This window comes from Schistocerca cancellata, chromosome 6 (assembly GCF_023864275.1).
Source record: "Schistocerca cancellata isolate TAMUIC-IGC-003103 chromosome 6, iqSchCanc2.1, whole genome shotgun sequence".
Classification (NCBI taxonomy): domain Eukaryota; kingdom Metazoa; phylum Arthropoda; class Insecta; order Orthoptera; family Acrididae; genus Schistocerca; species Schistocerca cancellata.
Genome location: NC_064631.1, coordinates 600,170,266 through 600,194,731, shown reverse-complemented (window position 1 = coordinate 600,194,731; position 24,466 = coordinate 600,170,266).

The following is a 24,466-nucleotide window of genomic DNA, read 5'->3' as shown; positions in this document are numbered from 1 at the left end:
ACTGGCGTATCACCCGGCGTGATGAACAATGGACGTTGCCGGCCGCTGTGGCCGTGACGTTCTAGGCGCTTCAGTCTGGAACCGCGTGACCGCTACGGTCGCACGTTCGACTCCTGCCTCGGGCATGGATGTGTGTGATGTCCTTAGGTTAGTTAGGTTTAAGTAGTTCTAAGTTCTAGGGGACTGATGACCACAGATGTTAAGTCCCATAGTGCTCAGAGCCATTTGAACCATTTTGAACAATGGACGTTACATTTCAGGTGTGTTACGACCCGGGGCTCTACCCTTCATTCGATCCCTGCCAAACCCTACATTTCAGCAGGATAATGCACTACCGCATCTTGCACTTCTTGTAATGCCTTTCTGGATACAGGAAATGTTCTATTGCTGCCCTGGCCAGCACATTCTCCAGATCTCTCACCAATTGAAAACGTCTGGTCAATGGTGGCCGAGCAACTGGCTCGTCACAATACGCCAGTCACTACTCTTGATGAATTGTGGTATCGTGTTGAAGCTGCATGGGCACCTGTACCTGTACACGCCATCCAAGCTCTGTTTGACTCAATTCCCAGGCGTATCAAGGCCGTTATTGCGGCCAGAGGTGGTTGTTCGGGGTACTGATTTCTTAGGATCTATGCACCCAAATTGCGTGAAAATGTAATCACATGTCAGTTCTAGTATAATATATTTGTCCAATGAATACCCGTCTATCATCTGCATTTCTTCTTGGTGTAGCAATTTTAATGGCCAGTAGTGTATATATGCGGCTTGAAGTTATTTTCTTCCACTGTAATCACCAAATCGGAAATGTAGTTGATGCTACACCATGCTGTTAGCAACTGTTGTGAAGCAGAACTACTGTATGCCTCTTCATTTGATTTTGATTGATCTGTGTATCCTCCACAAGGTGTCACAAAATGCAGGCGTCTTAAATTTTTGTCGCTGATAACATAAGATACCAAGTTCAGCTTTGACTTTTCAAATGACTGCTAGATGACCCTACTGATATGTCATTACCATCATTTTTAAAATTTTTCATTTGTTATTGTTTAAACAATAGCAGCTCAGAAATTGGCCTAGTGGTTTGTTTACAGTGAGCGTTTAAGGAAACAGTGAAGTGAAAACCGAAATTTGAGTGTGAAAGTTTTCGTTGAATTTCTTTTTTAACGATATCCGTAAAGGTCTAACTCTACAAAAATTGTCGGAAACGCAGTGCCAGCAGCAGTCACACAGAATGTCTGGCAGCTAATCATGTGAAGGAGAAAATCATCGAATTAAAGTCTCGTTGCTAACATTCAGTTGACTGGTCGCCGAACGACATATCTTAGTTCCCATATTTCAAACGAAAAGCTATCCTCGGTTTATGTAGGTCCAAAACCAGAAACAGAAGTAGATTCATTTCACTTCGCGCTCCTATGTAGCGTTGTCGTTATTTGATATACCGGTTACATGTTACAACGGCTGCCCTTGAACTGAACAATTTACGCTACTTAATAGTGCTGTGATTGTAATAATTCTTTACCCTTGATTGTGAACCTTCATTCCTACTAGCAGAATGGAAAGTGACAGTTCTTGTAGTCTGAAATGCATACAAGGCTCCCTTATCTTTATCCGTTACGTGGAACACAAAACTTCCATCTTCCATTTGCGTAACACGAACCTCTGACAACAGAAACCACAAGGACGTTTTAACTCTTTTGCTTACAAGTCTCGTAGCCCTTTAAGGGAAATGCGAAATGTGGCCGACCTTGAAGCACGAACTGTCTGAGGAGCTACGGAAAAATTCTGGGAACAAAGTTAAAGGATTTTTAGAACAGTGGCCTTGGTCACCTTTTTGGTTGTTTGGTACACACCCGCGTCTTTAGAGAACGAACCTCTTTTGGTGGGAAGGTGTTGGCCTCCAGTTACTGGCAGCATCAAATCTGTCTAGGATCTGCATTATACGTACATAACGCTTTCATACGATACGATGTGTTTCAAAGATGAAATCGATATTTCATAACAGGCTGGAACGACACCTTCTGTTTTTTGCATGGAAGTAGCAACCTGAAACCGAGTAACGGAATGCTCTCTAAGATACAAATAATTAATTTACTTTGGATAAGTATTCACACATGCATTTTGTATGATGTAACAGTAAACCAGTAGGCTACGGTAGCCGCTATTTACCTCGATATCCAGGTACCTTTCATCGACTTCTTATATCAGTATAAATGCCAGTAAGGTCGCACTCGGAAGAGAAATGGGAAACTATTATCGTAAATGAAGGAATTGTTACGGTTGCTTGCAACCCTATATAACTCGCTTACCTTGGTTTTCAAACTTTTCAGTACATTGCAGATCACACGGATCAGATTCAACCACCTCACTTTTTCATTTGTATCGTCTACAACTAAGAAAGTCAGACATCTATGACTGAAATTATTCAGATGTTGGATATATTAATCAATTACTCTACCCTTGTCCCAAATGCCAGTAAAATAGAGATCAATTCTTCGTAAAATTGAGAAAGGTAATGGTACCATTTGCTACAAGTATTACCGATTTTTTACTAAAAAATTATAAATGTCTGATAAGATTTATTTTACTCAGCAATTTTAAAGTCTGATCAGAGAATCTATGTAATCAACATTCTATTTAGTGGCTACTTAAAAAATTGTTTGTATCTCAAAGAGTAGTGACTGTACCACCCTTCATGTAAACCTTTTTGGAAATAAATATTTAGTTACTATTTTGGACTAAATTAAGAATCATTTTTTCCTATGGCGTACAAGTATTTTTTCCTTCTTCTGTTAATTACTGTTTTGTTAAAGTTATTCGACAGAAACGAAGTTATAAGTTGTAGATTTAGAGAAGGCCTAAAACTCTCTCAGGGTTGTGAAAGAAGCACACAAACAGTGTAACCAACCCAAGGAAAGTTGTTAAATATTACAATCAAAGCTTCCAGTGAAAGTGCGTGAAAACTTCAAATTACGTGAAACTACACTCCTGGAAATGGAAAAAAGAACACATTGACACCGGTGTGTCAGACCCACCATATTTGCTCCGGACACTGCGAGAGGGCTGTACAAGCAATGATCACACGCACGGCACAGCGGACACACCAGGAACCGCGGTGTTGGCCGTCGAATGGCGCTAGCTGCGCAGCATTTGTGCACCGCCGCCGTCAGTGTCAGCCAGTTTGCCGTGGCATACGGAGCTCCATCGCAGTCTTTAACACTGGTAGCATGCCGCGACAGCGTGGACGTGAACCGTATTTGCAGTTGACGGACTTTGAGCGAGGACGTATAGTGGGCATGCGGGAGGCCGGGTGGACGTACCGCCGAATTGCTCAACACGTGGGACGTGAGGTCTCCACAGTACATCGATGTTGTCGCCAGTGGTCGGCGGAAGGTGCACGTGCCCGTCGACCTGGGACCGGACCGCAGCGACGCACGGATGCACGCCAAGACCGTAGGATCCTACGCAGTGCCGTAGGGGACCGCACCGCCACTTCCCAGCAAATTAGGGACACTGTTGCTCCTGGGGTATCGGCGAGGACCATTCGCAACCGTCTCCATGAAGCTGGGCTACGGTCCCGCACACCGTTAGGCCGTCTTCCGCTCACGCCCCAACATCGTGCAGCCCGCCTCAAGTGGTGTCGCGCCAGGCGTGAATGGAGGGACGAATGGAGACGTGTCGTCTTCAGCGATGAGAGTCGCTTCTGCCTTGGTGCCAATGATGGTCGTATGCGTGTTTGGCGCCGTGCAGGTGAGCGCCACAATCAGGACTGCATACGACCGAGGCACACAGGGCCAACACCCGGCATCATGGTGTGGGGAGCGATCTCCTACACTGGCCGTACACCACTGGTGATCGTCGAGGGGACACTGAATAGTGCACGGTACATCCAAACCGTCATCGAACCCATCGTTCTACCATTCCTAGACCGGCAAGGGAACTTGCTGTTCCAACAGGACAATGCACGTCCGCATGTATCCCGTGCCACCCAACGTGCTCTAGAAGGTGTAAGTCAACTACCCTGTCCAGCAAGATCTCCGGATCTGTCCCCCATTGAGCATGTTTGGGACTGGATGAAGCGTCGTCTCACGCGGTCTGCACGTCCAGCACGAACGCTGGTCCAACTGAGGCGCCAGGTGGAAATGACATGGCAAGCCGTTCCACAGGACTACATCCAGCATCTCTACGATCGTCTCCATGGGAGAATAGCAGCCTGCATTGCTGCGAAAAGTGGATATACACTGTACTAGTGCCGACATTGTGCATGCTCTGTTGCCTGTGTCTATGTGCCTGTGGTTCTGTCAGTGTGATCATGTGATGTATCTGACCCCAGGAATGTGTCAATAAAGTTTCCCCTTCCTGGGACAATGAATTCACTGTGTTCTTATTTCAATTTCCAGGAGCGTAGATGAAGTACTACGTTTGAGGTCCCAGCAGAAGAGAGCCGAAATTTCCACAACATGTCCGATGTTAACAAAAGCAGGTGAGTTCCATGAAGCTCTGAAGTTTAGGATGGCTGACTCGATTTACGTATTGGTAAGAGATTTGAGAATTTGCTCTCCAGGGAGAGAAACTCGGTGCTAGCGAAGACGCAGCTGATGTTTTCTTTTATGAATTTCTTCAGTTACGTAGAGAAGAACGAACTGATTCGAGAACAGATTTACAACCGCTGACGAAGCTGGACTGTACTGTGAGGTCATAGCCTTTCGAACGTCAGTCTGTTGGAGTGAAGAGCATGGTAATGTTAGATTATTCATGTTTTACTGAGATCCATGCAGTTTTCACGCTAACACAGATAAACGAGACCTTTGATAATAAATCTGAAGCTTTTAAGTACAATTAGGACAACATTACTTGACGTAATTGCAACGCCAATGGACGTTTGTGGATTGCTTGTACAGCTTTTCATCATTTTGTTAAAAAATAGAATTACTGCACTTTTACCTCATGTGGTCCATTTTGTGCATTTAACCGCTTACCTAATGCTAAAAATATGCAAGCAAACCTAAACCAGTTAATATTAATGTGATGTGAACGGATCCAACTAAATGTTTTTAAAGTAGACGCGATTTAGGGAAATTATGGAGAACCTAAATCTGGATGACCTGACGGGGAATTGAACCTTCGTGCTCCACAATGAGAGTTCACTGTCGTAACCAATGTGCCTCCTCGCTCAATGTGTGGAAGTGCTTGACTGGTTCTGATGCATCCACCCAGCCTGTTGCAGCTAGTAGTGGAGTCAATTGTCGAAGCCCTCATTCGCCGTCCTTTTCACCTGCAGTTCGTATTTGATGAAGTGATATGTATATACTCACCATGGAGGTCTGCCATACCAGCCTCTGTAGTATAAATGTATTAACCCAGATGAAGATGGGTGGAAACCAAAAACGTGTATTGGCTTAAAATTATACTGCACTAAATTTAGCTAATTACTGTAATTCCTCATGTAATAAGATGTTGCTTCTCTTTTTCTTCTTCTTTTCTGGTGCCCTGTCCTGGGGTTTCGCAGGTTCGGCATGGTTACGATCGGACCTGGCAAGCTTAATTTTAAGGCGTGGCCGCATGTCCTTTCACCCACCACCCCATACCCCCCACGATGGAATCAGTGTACGACAGCTGTCTGTGTCTAATGTAATCCATGGAATAGTGCGAACCTGTTCCGATGCCTGCGAGTCGTGCAACTGGGGCGGAACGTGAGGACCAGCCCAGTATTCACCAAGCGGTATGTGGAAAACCACCTGAAAACCACATCCAGGCTGGCTGACACGCCTGTCGACGTCGGTAATCCGCCAGGCGGATTCGATCCGCGACCGGCGTGCCTACCCGAGTCCAGGAAGCAGCACGTTAGCGCTCTCGGCTATTCTGGCGGATTAGGTAATAAAATGCTGCTTACTTTCAAAAAATCCATAACGCTCTAAAATAATACACAGCAAACCCACGTTTGAGAGGGGACGGTTGCACTTCTTCTTCAACAAGATATATTATAAACTGAAAGCTCTGACTCCATTTTACCAGCACTTGAGCAAAGAGAGACAGCAACAAAGCAGCGTCTAGAAAGCGCTGTAGAAAAAAAAGTGCCTAACGAGTCGTTCACGCAGGAGAGTCGTACAACACACCGTCGTTGGACCATGCACAGACTCCCGTATGGAGGACAGAGTGCTAAGCATCGCTGGTGTAGAAAAGCAACTAAAAGACCTGAAGGCAAGTACACTCCGGAAATTGAAATAAGAACACCGTGAATTCATTGTCCCAGGAAGGGGAAACTTTATTGACACATTCCTGGGGTCAGATACATCACATGATCACACTGACAGAACCACAGGCACATAGACACAGGCAACAGAGCATGCACAATGTCGGCACTAGTACAGTGTATATCCACTTTTCGCAGCAATGCAGGCTGCTATTCTCCCATGGAGACGATCGTAGAGATGCTGGATGTAGTCCTGTGGAACGGCTTGCCATGTCATTTCCACCTGGCGCCTCAGTTGGACCAGCGTTCGTGCTGGACGTGCAGACCGCGTGAGACGACGCTTCATCCAGTCCCAAACATGCTCAATGGGGGACAGATCCGGAGATCTTGCTGGCCAGGGTAGTTGACTTACACCTTCTAGAGCACGTTGGGTGGCACGGGATACATGCGGACGTGCATTGTCCTGTTGGAACAGCAAGTTCCCTTGCCGGTCTAGGAATGGTAGAACGATGGGTTCGATGACGGTTTGGATGTACCGTGCACTATTCAGTGTCCCCTCGACGATCACCAGTGGTGTACGGCCAGTGTAGGAGATCGCTCCCCACACCATGATGCCGGGTGTTGGCCCTGTGTGCCTCGGTCGTATGCAGTCCTGATTGTGGCGCTCACCTGCACGGCGCCAAACACGCATACGACCATCATTGGCACCAAGGCAGAAGCGACTCTCATCGCTGAAGACGACACGTCTCCATTCGTCCTTCCATTCACGCCTGGCGCGACACCACTGGAGGCGGGCTGCACGATGTTGGGGCGTGAGCGGAAGACGGCCTAACGGTGTGCGGGACCGTAGCCCAGCTTCATGGAGACGGTTGCGAATGGTCCTCGCCGATACCCCAGGAGCAACAGTGTCCCTAATTTGCTGGGAAGTGGTGGTGCGGTCCCCTACGGCACTGCGTAGGATCCTACGGTCTTGGCGTGCATCCGTGCGTCGCTGCGGTCCGGTCCCAGGTTGACGGGCACGTGCACCTTCCGCCGACCACTGGCGACAACATCGATGTACTGTGGAGACCTCACGGCCCACGTGTTGAGCAATTCGGCGGTACGTCCACCCGGCCTCCCGCATGCCCACTATACGTCCTCGCTCAAAGTCCGTCAACTGCACATACGGTTCACGTCCACGCTGTCGCGGCATGCTACCAGTGTTAAAGACTGCGATGGAGCTCCGTATGCCACGGCAAACTGGCTGACACTGACGGCGGCGGTGCACAAATGCTGCGCAGCTAGGGCCATTCGACGGCCAACACCGCGGTTCCTGGTGTGTCCGCTGTGCCGTGCGTGTGATCATTGCTTGTACAACCCTCTCGCAGTGTCCGGAGCAAGTATGGTGGGTCTGACACACCGGTGTCAATGTGTTCTTTTTTCCATTTCCAGGAGTGTAAGTCGCCTGTCCTGATGGAATCGCAGTTCGGCTTTTCAAAGTGTACTGCACAGCGTTGGCCCCTTACTTAGCTTGCAGTTAACGTGAACCTCTCGTCCATCGCAAAGTCCAAATTGACGAACAAAACGCGCAGCTGACTCCTGTATACAGAGTGGTCCACTGATTGTGACCTGGCCAAATATCTCACGAAATAAGCATTAAAGGAAAAAAACTACAAAGAACGAAGCTCACCTAGCCTTAAGGGGGAAACCAGATGGCGGTATGGTTGGCCGGCTAGATGGCGCTTCCATAGGTCAAACAGATATCAACTACGTTTTTTAAAATAGGAGCCCCCTTTTTCATTACATATTCGTGTAGTACGTAAAGAAATACGAATGTTTTAGTTGGACCACATTTTTCGCTTTGTGATAGATGGCGCTGTAGTAGTCACAACTGTATAAGTAGATGGTGTCACCTAACATACCGTCAGTGCGGACGGTATTTGCTTCGTGATACATTACCCGTCTTAAAATGGACCGTTTACCAATTGCGGAAAAGGTCGATATCGTGTTGATGTATGGCTATTGTGATCAAAATGCCCAACGGGTGTGTGTTATGTATGCTGCTCGGTATCCTGGACGACATCATCCAAGTGTCCGGACCGTTCGCCGTATAGTTACGTTATTTAAGCAAACAGGAAGTGTTCAGCCACATGTGAAACGCCAACCACGACCTGCAACGAATGATGATGCCCAGGTAGGTGTTTTAGCTGCTGTCGCGGCTAATCCGCACATCAGTAGCAGACAAACTGCGCGAGAATCGGGAATCTCAAAAATTTCGGTGTTGAGAATGCTACATCAACATCGATTGCACCCGTACCATATTTCTATGCACCAGCAATTGCTTGACGACGACTTTCTTTGAACGTCGTGTACAGTTCTGCCACTGGGCACAAGAGAAATTACGGGACGATGGCAGATTATTTGCACGCGTTCCATTTAGCGACGAAGCGTCATTCACCAACAGCGGTAACGTAAACGGGCATAATATGCACTAGTGCGCAACGGAAAATCCTCGGTGGCTGCGACAAGTGGAACATCAGCGACCTTGGCTGGTTAATGTATGGTGCGGCATTATGGGAGGAAGGATAATTGCCCTCCATTTTATCGATGGCAATCTAAATGGTGCTATTTATGCTGATTTCCTACGTAATGTTCTACCGATGTTACTACTAGATGTTTCACTGCATGACAGAATGGCAATGTACTTCCAACATGATGGATGTCCGGCACATAGCTCGCGTGCGGTTGAAGCGGTATTGAATAGCATATTTCATGATATGTGGATTGGTCGTCGAAGCACCATAACATGGCCCGCACGTTCACCGGATCTGACGTCCCCGGATTTCTTTCTGTGGGGAAAGTTGAAGGATATTTGCTATCGTAATCCACTGACAACGCCTGACAACATGCGTCAGCGCATTGTCAATGCATGTGCGAACATGACAGAAGGCGAACTACTCGCCATAGAGAGGAATGTCATTACACGTATTGCCAAATGCATCGAGGTTGACGGACATCAATTTGAGCCTTTATTGCATTAATGTGGTATTTACAGGTATTATCACGCTGTAACAACATGCGTTCTCAGAAATGATAAGTTCACAAAGGTACATGTATAACACTGGAACAACCGAAATGAAATATTCAAACGTACCTACGTTCAGTATTTTAATTTAAAAATCCTACCTGTTACCAACTGTTTGTCTAAAATTGTGCGTCATATGTTTTTGACTGTTACAGCACCATCTATCACAAAGAGAAAAAAGTGGTCCAACTAAAACATTCATATTTATTTACGTACTACAGGAATATGTAATAAAAAATGGAGGTTCCCATTTAAAAAAATTCAGTTTATATCCGTCTGACCTATGGCAGCACCATCTAGCGGACCAGCCACAGCGCCATCTGGTTTCCCTCTTCAAGCTATACAAATTTCGTTTTTTTTTTTTAGTTTTATCGTTTTACGCTTATTTCGTGAGATATTTGGCCCGGTCACGATCAATGGACCAACCTGTATAAGAAGGCTATAAGGACGGAACCGCAACATTACTGATAAATATCTTTAATAGCAGTTTGCTGCAGAATCTTTGAAAGTATTCTCAGTTAGAATATAATACATTTCCCTCAGTCAAGCATGATTTTAGAAAACATGGCTCATGCGATACACAGCTTGCCGTTTCCTTTCATGAGATCCTGTGAATAATGGAGAAAGGGCAACCGGCGGATTCGATATTCCTAGATTTCCGCAAAGCATTTGACATGGTGCCACACTGCCGACAATTAACGAACGTGCAAACATACGGAACAGGTTCCCAGGTACGTGAGTGGCTCGTCCTCAAGTAACAGAACCCACTATGTTTCCTCGACGGCGAGTGTTCGTCAGAGATCACGGTATCGATATGAGCTCCTCACGGAAGTTTGATAGGACCGCTGTTATTTTCTACATACACAAGAGTCCAAAATTAAAGCAAGATAGAGAAATTTTGCAAGCTTGCTTTTATTTTACCCCGAAACAGTATAAACAGGTGATAGTAAAATAGAAACAATGTAAAGAATACAGAACGTAACGAGCTGCGATGTGCATAATGGTAGACAAACGTGTTCTTCGTCTTTTCCAACTTTGCAACTTAACGGATTTACACACACATTCCGACAGCTGGTTAATGTGCTCAGTATATGGTGTGAGCACCTCCGGCAGAAAAAAAGGCATGACAACTACGGGACATGCTGAGAATGACGTCATTAGCCTCATGTTGAGGCAATAGCACCCATTCGTCCTGCAGAGCTTCTCGCAGTCTTGTAGAGTGGTTAGTGGATGCTGACGTGGTGCAAGCCGCCTCCCTAGTCCATCCAGACATGCTCTATGGGATTCAAATCGGGAGAGCGAGCAGGCCACGCCATGGGTGCAACATCTTCCGTTTCCAAGGAAACATCAATCACCTGTGATGTATGAGATCGAGCATTATCGTCCATCAGCACGAAGACTGAACTAGCAGCATCTCTCAATAATAGCAAATGAGGTCTCAAGATCTTGTCACGATACCTGACAGCAGTTAAACCTTACCCATTCACCTGTACAATTTCATGAATAGGGGTTCGATTGGTAAACATAATCCCTGCCCGCACCATTAGGGATCCTCCTAGATATCGGTCTCTTTTCCACAATGTTTGGGTACCGAAACCGTGTTCCACGTTCCCTCCAGATGCGAATCGAGAATCACTCTCCAGACTAAATTGGGACTCATCTGCGAATACAACGTTGGCTCACTGTTCGACCGTCCTCACTATAGACGTTCCCTTCTGTAAAGACGCGTCATAGGTAGACATACAGCTGGTCTCCGACAGTAAAGGCCACTCTGCCGAAGTCTTCTGCACACCGTTTGCCTCGATACAACACTTCCAGTGGATGCTGCGAGCTCACATGTCAGTTGCCGTGAGGTACTAAGGCCGTACTGTCGTGCCAAGTAACGGTCCTCTCTTCTGAAGTCACACGTGGGCGGCCCTGCCCTGGTTTTCGGAATAAACTGTCACCATAAAGCAAGAAACAACAGAACGGTTCACATTAACCCACGGAGCAACAACAGTTTGCGACTGTTCAAAAATGGTTCAAATGGCTCTGAGCACTATGGGACTTAACATCTGTGGTCATCAGTCCACTATAACTTAGAACTATTTAAACCTAACTAACCTAAGGACATCACACACATCCATGCCCGAGGCAGGATTCGAACCTGCGACCGTAGGGGTCACGCGGTTCCAGACTGTAGCGCCTAGAGCCGCACGGCAACACCGGCCGGCGTTTGTGACTGTCCTGCTTCCTTTCTTTCTATGGCTTTTCACTGCAGAGTGTCTGCTAGACATCTTCTCTGTGCCGTACTGCACCGTCTGTGACTGTGTGCACATTTATTGTGGATAAGGGGCTGTCCGGCAAACACTACCTCGTTCATGGGTGTTCTGACGTTATCGTTGACACGGTTGTCCGTTGACTGGACTACCATCTTCCCTGATCGTACGGTCATCTGGTTGACAGTTTGTATGATTATATCGTGAACTAGACAGATAACGGGGAAATAGCACTTTGTTGCTTTATTTTGGGACACCACTGTACGTAAATGACCTGAAGGATCGGGTAGGCAGCAGTCTGCGGTTGTTTGCTGTTGATACTGCGGTGTAGTGGAAGGTGTAGTCGTTGAGTGACTGTAGGAGGACGCAAGATGATTTAAACATAATTTTTGCTTAGTGTGATGAACGGCAGCGAACTCTAAATGAATAAAAATGTAAGTTAATGCAAATGAGCAGGAAGAACAAATCCATAATGTTCGAATACAGCATTAGTGGTGTCTTACTTGACATAGTCACGATTAAATATATAGGCTTACGTTGCCAAGCAATATGAAATGGAATGAGAATATGAGCACTATAGCAGGGAAGGTCTACTTCGGTTTATGGAGAGAATATTGGTAAAGTGTGGTCCGTCTGTTAAAGAGACCGAATGCAGGACACGAATGGGACCCACTGTTGTGTTTTGGATAGGCACCAGGTCGGATTAAAGGAAGACATCGAAGCAGGTCAGAGGCAGGCTGATAGATTTGTTACTAGTAGGTTCGAATAATGTGCCAGTATTGCAGAGACGGTTCGGGGACCCAAATGGGAATCAGTGGAGGGAAGGCGACGTTCTTTCCGCGGAGCACTTTTGAGAACATTTAGAGAAACGGCATTTGAGGCCGACTGCAGAGTGGTTATACTGGTACCAACGTATATTTCGAGTAAGGGCGATCAAGATTGGAGGATTTAGAGCTCATACAGAGGCATATAGACAGTTGTACTCCCTCGCTCTATTTGTGAGTGGAACAGGAAAGAAAATGACAAGTACTGGTATAGGCCACCCTTCGTCATGCATCATACGTTGTCTGGCGCAGTGTGTATGTAGGTATAGATATACAGATAGAATGAAAGTGCAGCGGGTTTTGTCGAATTAAATGGTTGAGATGATGCTTGCAACATCGCCAGTCCATCATACCATTGGTCCATGCAAAGCCTATCTGGAACAAGTGAAAGAGTTTCCATACCTGAGCTATGCCATTGTTACATGGCAGTTTATGCCCAATCTGTCATGCAACTTATTTTATATTGTAATATGCACAAACCAATAGTCAGTAAATTCGATTCTTTAGCGGTGCATGAAAACTCCAGATAATATTGACTAATGCCAATGAATGCACATCTAATTACTTCATCGTGTAGTTTCGTTTTATTGCGGTGAGGGAGTCCTGTTATTTTCTGCAGCCTGGGGGGTTTCTTTAAGTGGCTCATGATAGTGCAGTTAACTTAGAAGGACGAGAGTGTCATAAACTTGTTCACCGCTGAAAGCTATTCCCAGTCAGATGAAGAACAGGGAAGTCGCAGTGTCCTGTGTCCACAGACCATCGGCTTAGGAGGGTGGCCTGCATCCTAAAAAAATTTTCTTGTGTGAGATGCTAGAAGGAATCCTTTTCGGCGAGATAAGATCTGTAAGCCAGGTGATAAATTCAGAGCTGGACACCATGTGACCAGCAGTTGCTCGCGGTTGGGCCTCGAAGGAATGTTTGTTTAAATCCGAGTAAGAGAGTGTGTGGCTGGCTCACAGTTATTACTTTGGTAGGAGGTGTATTTTCCCGGGCACCTCTAAGTGGAAGGGTTTCAGTTGGCCAGGACTGGAAATCTGTCATGTAGTGGGAAAGATTCTCTGCCTTCCTCCCCATGCTACACCATTATTGGTTAACCATGTCAAATCTGTGAGAACAGGAATTAGTTATACTTCTTTGTAAAATAATTATTGGTCAGAAACTGCAAAGTCTGTGCAGTTGGCCAGTGAGATTCCTACCCAGGCACATCCAGCCAATGTTAGTTTTGTAAGATATTCAGCTGCCTTTCAGAAAGTGAAGTGAGAACATACTTGCAGCAGAGAGGTTAAAGAGAACAGGTAGTTGCAGAGAACTGCTGAGAGAGATGTCTTAAACTTAGAGCACAGGACGCAGAATTTCCAGCAGCAACTGCAGCTGACTTACACACTCACACCATTTCGGAATGGTGATCTACCAATGCATTCACCAGGGTGAGGGGTGTGTGACTATAGATAAAGTGCATCACTGTTTAATTTCGCTATTATGACATTTGCATCCTGGTGGTTGCACCCATCATGCACTTTAGCGAGTCTGTTGATGATCGCTCTTCCCTTTCCAGGGATCTTTCTTCAAATCCCTAACCATTCTCACAGTCATTAGTCGTATCCACGATATAGTTTCATATTATGCGTTAAGGGGATACGGAATGGGATTTTGGGTTAAAAAATCGATTTTAGTTTTATTGACGTATTATATTCCGCCAAGTTTCCTCTTTCAAATGACGTATCATACATATCTATACTAGAATTATAGCTACTTTATTTTTATAGACTTGTGATATCGGGTATTGCGCTTTAGTTATACACGTCTATCATGGCTGACCATGGCAGTACGTTTATGTGACATGAATTCAAATATCCCGCTTTCCAGCGACTCTTTATACTCTATTTGTCCGAAAATGTTTCCCTCTGTTTTCCTCAAGTTACTCTTTGACTTTGTGACGGGACTGTTTGTAAACAGTGTGCTATATGAAAGTTGATGTTGTCGAGTTACTTCGTATTTAGTGATTCATTAATCGCAGTGAAAATGACTAGAGCTATAACAAAAGTGTTTTAAAAGCGTGTGAACTGGCAACAGAAAAGATATGATGATTTATTAGAAAATCAAAGCAGTTCTTCATCATCACTGTTGGAAAATGTGTGTCCACTTACTACTGATTTGCGGAACGAACTTACTTCAAATTAAAACAGTGCTTTTCATAAAAAAACTAAGAGATTTGGAAGAGAAATATAATTTACTTGATAAAGGGAAAGCAGTTCTTGAACTCATTATTACGAGTATATTGTGCGAAGCTCTTGAAAACAGTGTGTGCTGCAAATAATGTCAAGGAAACGTTTCTCTGAAAGTAGAATCCCATGTTGGTCTGGTGATATGCTATGTGGTGTTCTAAATCTTCCAAGTGTACCTTCAAAGTTTGAAGCTTACAACTATGTACTAGGATCTGCAGTTGAAGACGTAGCAAAGAAGTCAATGCAGGTAGCTGTGGAAGAAGAAGTGAAAGAAAATGATGGCAGTCGTGACCTGACAGTAGCTTTTGATGGCACGTGGCAAAAAAGGAGTCACACATCCAACAGTGGTGTTGTAACAGCAACTAGTGTTGACACAGGCAAGGTTATTGATGTTGCAATAATGTCTAAATACTTTAAATGCATAGACAGGCTGAAAAATGAACATAGTTATGACTGGGTTGCTAATGATTATTTTAGTAGTGGTGGCATGGAGGTTGCTGGAGTGAAAAAAATTTTTCATCGTTCTTCAGAGTGGTATAATGTTTGTCATGTCAAGTATCTGGGAGATGGTGACTCTAAAGGATTCCAAGAAGTTTTGGAAAGCAAACCATATGGAAACGGCGTAAATATAAGCAAACTTGAATGTATAGGACATGTGCACAAGAGAATGGGTACCACACTGAGAAGGTTAAAATCAGTTATAAAAGGGAAAAAGCTAGATGAGAGTGAAACCTTCCAGACTGAAGCGCCTAGAACCGCTCGGCCACGGGGGCCGGCAAGAAGCTAGTTAGGTTTACGCAGTTCTAAGTTCTAGGTGACTGATGACCACAGATGTTAAGTCCCATAGTGGCTCTGAGCACTATGGGACTTAACTTCAGAGGTCATCAGTCCCCTAGAACTTAGAACTACTTAAACCTAACTAACCTAAGGATATCACACACATCCATGCCCGAGGCAGGATTCGAACCTGCGACCGTAGCAGTCGCGCGGTTCCGGACTAAGCGCCTAGAACCGCTGGACCACCGCGGCCGGCTAAGTCCCATAGTGCTCAGAATCATTTTTTACTACCTTCTTTATATCACCAAGAAAATAATGCAAAAAAATCATAATTTATAGATATGACTTTTTTCGATATATACTACTTTATCATCATCATCATTTAAGACTGATTATGCCTTTCAGCGTTCAGTCTGGAGCATAGCCTCCCTTATACAGTTCTTCCATGATCTCCTAATCAGGGCTGACATTGGTGCCTCTTCTGATGTTAAACCTATTACTTCAAAATCATTCTTAACCGAATCCAGGTACCTTCTCCTCGGTCTGCCCCGACTCCTCCTACCCTCTACTGCTGAATCCATGAGTCTCTTGGGTAACCTTGCTTCTACCATGCGTGTAACATGACCCTACCATCTAAGCCTGTTCGCCCTGACTGCTACAATCCTTTGATCTTCTTCTTTCCGTTAGCATTTACGACTATTTAAGTACGGACTCCACTGTACTCAAATTTTGGCAAGTTTATGTTTATTTGACTTTGTGGCCGAATTTTCTTCCTGTTGCCACAGACCTAAGGTGGAACGACAGGGTGACAGTCGAAAAAACTCGAAATTTTTTTATTGCGGGATTCGAATGTATATACATTGAAGAATTATTCTCCAAAATATTATATGCGAACTCCAAAAAGTAACGATTCTGTGAGGCGTTTGAAGCCGAGCGTGCACGGCACGCCTCGGCATTAGAGAACTGGTTGCCACAAGTAATTATCGACGCCATCATCCCTATTTATACCGATCTGAGTAAACCTGATTTGCTGGTGCGTTGTATTATAGGTTTTACTCAAAATGTGGCCGAAAGTTTCGATAGTCTCATTTGGAGATACGCTCCAAAAATAACATCCGGCCGAAGTGAAATTGGCAACATTGCTGCAGATTTGGCCGTATGTCTATCAGTGTAGGCCATACTGGATTGATGCACGTGAAAAATGCCCCTCAAATCAAACTAGGCGATGAAATGCGCCGATTCAGTGAAGATAGAGAGGCCAACGGCGATGCCCTCAGCGACGAAATGGGCTTTGAGGACTTAAATGAGGGCTTATCTCGTCAAAGTACCAGAAAGCAGCCGTAAGTTTCTGGCTTCGTTCCTTTTTTTATGATAAATATTTGTGAAACTTTAAACGCGTTGTTCTCAAAACTTTGTTTTTCGACATGGTTGTCGCCACCCACGCTACAATTCTCATCCGATTTTGATGATTTTTGGTTTCCTTGAATCAAATTGAATTCTGTTAAGTTCATATTAGCCGATTTTTTAAATGTTGACATGTATCATTTTTCTGCCAAGACGGAGGGGTCAAATAAACGCAATTTTTCAAATATTTATAATTTCACTTTTTTTTCTCTTTAAATCCCTATGCTGAAGTAAGATGATCTTGTCTCGAATTAAAGCCCACAGTGTCATTAAATTCTGTTTATTTTGAACCTTGACCATGGTCTCTGCTATAATAATATAGCCTTGTTCCGAAGTCACACTAACAAATGAAAAATGTCTTAGCCCAGCGGCTGCGTCAAGACCAATAAAATAACTTCAACAGACATAAGCGTGTTTCGAAAATAAGTAAAATTACGTACGGCAAATGTCCTCCGCCACTACCCCTGAGTATAACAGAGGTAGTGGCGGAGGTCATACGTTGCCGTACGTAATTTTACTCATGTTTGCTCTTGTCGCTGCGATGATGAAAATAATGAAGTAAAATGACATCTGTAAGGTTCAGTGTGACATGTTACGTTCATGTTTCAGATAACCACAACCGGAGTTACAGCGACAACCGTCGATCTACCTCCTTTCAGAGCTGCCTCGGAAAAATCCCGATTACGCAGTGAAAATATTAATATTTTTTAATAAAAAATACGAATAAAAACTTCAGTGTATACTTCATTCATTGCAGCGAACCTCACTTGTGTACTACATTCCAGTACGGAGGAAAAAAATCCTGAATTTGAACAGTATTTTCGTCCGTCACCATGTCGTTCCCCCTCAAAGAGAGGGAGGCCGTGTGTGCCATCTCTCAGTGAATAGCGTGTGTTGTCGTATTTTAAATATTTTTAAATCGCATTTTCTGTGGCAGAGATTGAGAACCACCCCATAACATGCCGGAAAGGGCAGGGTTACCGCCTAAAAACTGTACTGCGGCTGGCCTGTGCACCGCCACGGGCGTGTAACGTGCTACCGAGACCGATCAGTCACAGTAAATATGCGGTAAACGTCTGAAAAGTAACCAATTACTTTTGTACAAAATTTTTGTACTTCTTGAGTGGAGGGCCCTTAGGTGCGCACAGAATGGAGACCTTATGTGAACTGCTATCAGGATGTTTGAATGAACTTTCCAACACACAGTTCGGTGAGGCAGTATTACACAGTTATCCCATTTAGCGTGTTGATGCGGTGTAAGTTAAAGATGAGAAAACGTGTAAACATAGCGCACTGTTGTCACTCAGTAGTTCTCTTTGGTGTAGAAACAACTTTCGCCGTTTCGAGCTCACAGCTCCCTGCAATTTGTCAGAAACGCTGCGAGTACGGAGGTAAGTTACGACCGGTTGTTTTATTGATTACATGTGCGCCCGAGTCCTCTCGAGTAAATTATTGCCGCCTAAGACGAGGCCAAAGGCGAGTCGTGACCGCATACGAAATGCGGATGTGCGCCGAGCGGCGCTGTTCGCTCGGAATTACTGCCGGCCGCTCCGGTGATGCCGCCCGTTTACGCGTCTTTATATGGCCGCGTCCAACTAGCCGGCGGCCAGCTGCTAGGGGCCCGCAGCGCGCGGGAAGGCAGGGTGCCGACGGCTCCCGCGCCGCCTGCTCGCCTTTCCGAACACAAAGGCGTACCGACAGCCGTGGAGGATCGGTGGACTTTATCACGTCATTAACAGCCGTCCCATGCTGACGTGAGGGTCAGAACAACTGTGCTAGAATTACGAAAATTATTACTTTGTCCATGTTTCGCTAACGCTTCTGCCCCACAGCTGTTTACTGTATTGATGAATAACAAACCGGAGCGGTTAATCATCAAAGCAGGAATTGAAACGATGAATGATGATTTGTACCATGGTCAGGATTCGAACCCAGGTCTCCTGCTCGCTAGGCAAATACGCTCACCACTACGCCACCCTGGCCACACTGGCGCCTTTGTACAACTACAAACACTGCCCTAGCACACCTGCTTCGTCAGTCCAAATCTCATTCACGCCTCAGCCAGGTTGGTATCCACCATAAACTCCAACTGCACTGCAGAGGGTCTTTGACTGTTTTGGGATAGCACCTCTGCATCGAACGAAATGGGGGATCCTGCCTGAAACCCAGGCACACGTTCTTCAAATAAAACTCTGTGCTTCAGAGACTTTCAAAAGTCTCAAATATCTATGACGTACAGGGTGGTTATAATTAAAGCTAAGCCGGCCGGAATGGCCGTGCGGTTCTGGGCGCTACAGTCTGGAGCCGAGCGACCGCAACGGTCGCAGGTTCGAATCCTGCCTCGGGCATGGATGTGTGTGATGTCCTTAGGTTAGTTAGGTTTAATTAGTTCTAAGTTCTAGGCGACTGATGATCTTAGAAGTTAAGTCGCATAGTGCTCAGAGCCATTTGAACCAATTAAAGCTAAACTTTCAACACGCTGTAAGTATAACACCACTGGTCAGAATGACGTCAAATTGCAACGCAATATTATGGGAGCAGGGGGAAAACGTATGGCAGAAGAAAGAAAAATAGTGTGAAAATTGGTCAATAGATGGCGCTGTATGTGTCAGAATACGTAAATGGAAACACCTGTCATACGCACAACCCATTAAAGTTGGTATAAACACGACGTTCGGCATGACTGTCTCAATTCAGGATTGCGATCTGCTGGAAAAGCTGTATTACAAGAATGATGAATGTGCACACGCCGGTCTGCAGAAGTTCCGGACACTGAAGGGTTTGAAAAAAGGAATTGGTGCGATGACTGCCGTGGGTCTGAAGAAAACGATTCAGGAATTCGTAAAGACGGGTTCCTTTGGTGTGCAGCCTGGTAGAGGGAGGAAGCAGTGGCCACAGCAATGCAGGAGGAGACGAGTGGTGGTGTGCAAACGTGTAATGCACCGAGAGTTTCCCAAACAATGGACATACACTCCAGCACGGTGCCTAAAATCCCACGAAACATCCTCTTTTGCTATTCATTCAAAATTACCCATGTGCACAAGTTGCTTCCTGTTGACCTGCCAGCGAGAGAGACCTTTGCTTTAGAACATCTTGCTCGCATGGAAGTGGACAATGATTGGCCGTGGAAGATTTTGTGGACAGACGAAGCCCACTTCCATCTGACATGATATGTCAATACACAGAATTGTCGACCATGGGCAATGGAAAGTCTACAAGCAAATCAGCCAGTACCCCTTCGTCCTGTAAAACCCCTGTGTGGTGCGGGTTCACGTCATCATTTGTCATAGGGCCACATTTTTTCGAAGAGACAAATGTTTCCGGTCCTGTCACCTGTACCGTCACTGGAATGCGCTATGAGTGTCTTTTGCGCGACCACGTCATTCCAGCTCTCCAACAGCGTGGATGTGTGGATGGGATCATTTCTATGCAAGATGGTGCACCTCCGAACATTGAAAATCCAATTAAGCAGCTGCTGAAGCGCCATTTCGGAAATGCTAGAATTATCAGCTGCCATTTCCCCGTAGCCTGGCTGTCCCTAGCATCTGATCTTAATCCTTGTCACTTCTGGCTGTGGGGTTATCTGAAAGATGTTGTGTTCAGTGTTTCGATTGCAAACTTAGCTGCATTGAATGCACCCACTGCGCAACATATTCTGAACGTGACCCAGGAAACACTTCGATCAGTTGTGGAACGTGCTGATTCTCGGTTTCAACTTGGTGCAGAAACGGTGGCCAGCATATTGAACATGTTTTACGCCAGTCAACCACACATTAATAATCCAATTTGTTTTTGATTGGTGCTTTTTATGAGGTTTGGGCATCAGGACAATTAAAAACCGATGCGAGTAATGCTTTTTATGCGGTTTTTGGCCTTAGAACAATTAAAACAGATTATTCGAATCCGATGAGATAAGACCTTGCCGTGGTGGATGGACTTACGTAACTAGCCGTATGACACCTGCACACTCATGCACGCTGAGCAGTATAGTTGTTTAACGTCAAACGTACACCTTAGACATTGTTGTATGATTCATTTGTTACTTGTAGTCGACCACTATTACATTATGATGCTAGCAGCGCCATCTATTGCTACATTTTGTAACTATTTATTTTTCTTCTGCCATACATCTTCCCCCTTCTCCGATAATATTCCGTTGCAACTTGACGTCATTATGACCAGTGTTGTTATTTCTACAGCGGTCTGAAAGTTTAATTATAATCACCCTATATATATATATGCAAAGTGAAGCGATGTCTTAAAATGTGTACCAAGGTCAGGATTCGAACTTGAATCTCCTGCCCACTAGGTGGATGCACTAACCACAAAGCCGCCTTGGTACAGTGGCTTTGCACAACTGCACACACTACGCTAGAACATACCTCTACTCAATTTACATTCTCGTTCACTCCTCAGCTCGAACAGCATTGCAGGAACTCTTCAGTGTTGCAGTTGTTCAAAGCCACAGTACCAGGATGGAACAGAATTTGATTGATTAGTTGATTTGGGGGGAGGGGACCAAACATCGACCTCATCGGTCCCACCGGACTAGGGGAGGATGGGGAAGGAAGTCGTCCGTGCCCTTTCTAAATAACCATGCTGGCATTCGCATTGACCTAGTATATAGTGTCGGAAGTTCCATGCGGATGATGCTGTAGTATACAGAGAAGTTGAAAGGTGGCTACACTGAGCCACAGCGCCAGAGATTGCGCCAGAGTGTATTTTTTAGCCGCCTCCACAGGCAGTAGTCGTTCAGATGCGGTGGTAGACAGTGCTTGTCGTGAGGTCGGAGTGGAGAGTTGTTGTTGAGACGTCGTAGTGGAGAGTGCTTGTTCCATGTTTTATCCAGTTTTGATGGGCTAGACAGCAGATGTTGTTCGAAATGGAGATATTGTAATGATCAGAGTGCTTTTCGTCAATATATATGAAGGTAAAAAAATTCCCTTTTCTTTTTATTATTTCAATGTCTTAAATAATGCGTCATTACAGGTTCAGTCAACAAAGCATCTGGCTTGTGTTCTTGTATTAGAGTGTAATCCTGGTTTTCTTCCGCAGTTATAGTATTTCTATTTTTTTTAATTACTTCAATATAAATGGTACTTGAAATTTCTTGTCTTATTGGAGAAGAACCGTGCCAGATGTGTATGTTGAGTCACACTTCCACACACAGAACAGCTACACTTGTGTTTGTTGTTTCGTAGGTTTTATAGTTGCTGGGGACTTAATTAATTAATTGTGTTAACGGAAGTTTTGTTTCATTCTTTGTTGTTATTCTATGCAGTCAGATTGCGTGCTAAACTAGTCAGGGCCAACCGTTTACGAGACAGCGTAACCGGATAGACAGTAAAAAATTATTTGCATAAATATTTAATAAGCCCCATGCATGTGGCTACCCTTCCAGGATCGTCCCTTGGAATTCTTCTGATTGTAAAAATAGTAGACAGTAGTATTGTTGTAGTAATTTGTAGTTTAGTAATTGTAGTCTATATTGCATGTGTAGATTTGGTAATTGAACATTTGTAGATGTCTTGTCTTTCTACTAATGGTATTTTTGCAGAATTTAATTTTTGATGTCTTGTATACGCATTTGACAATTTGTGCAAATGTGAAGGTTTCTATTGTTCGCTAATCGTGTTTGTCGGGAAGCATTTCGTGTGAATGGTATTGTTGGAGACAAAGTGTCATTGTGTGTAATTATCGTATAGTGACGAGTTTTGTATGTTTTGTAAATGATTACGCGATCGATGAAAAAGGCAAAAATGATGGATAGTGAGGATGACGGAATTGTTGACATGGCGAACTCGCCAACACAGGAGAACAGGATGATGAATAATGAAGTTGAAAACAATTTAATAAGCAGGGAAAATAGTCCGGAACCAGTTCAAAATATTTCTCAATCAAAAAATTTACAGAATACGAAATTAATGCTAGAAGATTCTGAAATGGTATCGAACTCAGATAGCTTTACAGCTATGACGAGGGAAACTGGTTTTGCGGGAAATGTTAGGGGCGAAAAGAATTTTGAACCAGTTAATATGGAGCAGTTGATGAGTGCAATATTAAATTTGGAATCTCGGTTAGATTCACAAATGGCAACACGGTTAGACTCACTGGGATCACAGTTACGATCTGAATTAAAAACAGATATGGAAACAGTGGGATCACAGTTACGATCTGAACTAAAAACAGATATGGGAACACAAATAGGAACAATTAAAACTGATATGGGAACAATGGGAACACAGTTAGACTCACTGGGATTGCAGTTAGGATCTGAATTAAAAATAGTGGCAACACGGTTAGACTCACAAATAGGAACAATTAAAACAGAGATGGAAACAATGGAAACACGGTTAGACTCACGAATAGGGACATGTTTCAAAAATATGAAAGATGAATTAAAGAAAGAAATTAGAGAAGAAGTAGAACAGATTTTGAATGCTCACAATAATAGATTAATTGCAGTAGAGATTAGACAAAAGGAACAGGATAGAGAACAGGAAGAAAGAGATCGCGCGATAGTACAAAAATTTTCAGAATTAAATTTACAACGTGCACACGATAAGGAAGAAATACTTGAAAGAATAGAGAAATCCGTACCAAATGACAGAATAAATAACCTAACACAACAGTATGAACAGTTAACTACTAAATGTGTTAATACTGAAACCCGAGTCGCGACACTTACGGAAGACGTAAATAAACAGAAAGAACAAATTGGTGACTTATCGGAAAGAGTGGAGGAGATTTCAGATAAATTGACAAATCTTAGTTTAAATGGGGACAGAGATTCAGATGACACAGCTCCATTGCCATTTTCAGAAACCGAAGAGTACCAGAGCATAAATAAACATGTTGAAAATCAGGGAAAATTTAATGAACGCGTTAAAAGGGAAGTGGAGGCCTTACGAAAGCAAGTCAAACAAATTGAAGGCGAAATCGCAGAAAAAGACAGCAGAAGAAATTTAGAATCATAAATAGCTGAAGGGTTTGAAGAAAGTAATTTATTTCATTTACGAGATGCAACAAGAGAGCGCCAGGCGCGCGAACTTGACAATAATCGACATTCGGACTGGGACAGACGCGGTAGGTCTTTGTCGCCACGAGGAGAAAACTTTGACTATAAACACTTCTTAACTGTTCGGAAATTTAAAATCTTCCGCAATTCTAAGAACGACATACATCCATGTTCATGGTTAGATCAATTTATGTACGCACTTCCACCAAATTGGCCACTAAGTCACAAATTGGAATTTATGTGTGGATATTTAGAAAACGAACCGGTGACGCGCATGAGCGCACTTATTAGAGATTGTAATAATCTAAATGACTTTTATCATGCATTTCTATCGGCATATTGGTCCGAAAACACGCAAGACAGAGTCAAACATAGTCTTATTATGCAACGTAATTTTAAACAGTCTGAGTTCCGCACGCCGGCAGAATACTTTGAAGACATGATTCGAAAGAATCAATTCCTGTCCAACCCTTATAGCCCAACTGAATTAGTTCGCATTTGTTTAACTAAGCTGCCACAATCCATAAGACAAATTGCTTTAGCCGGAAGATGTAAAGACGACATTGAGACTTTTACGACGTTGCTACAAGAACTTGAGTATGACAGCGTCGACGGGACTTCTTGTAATTTTTTCAGTAACAGTAATCACAACAGATTTTCAGAGAGAAGGGATAATGATCGGAACGGACGTTATATGGGTAAT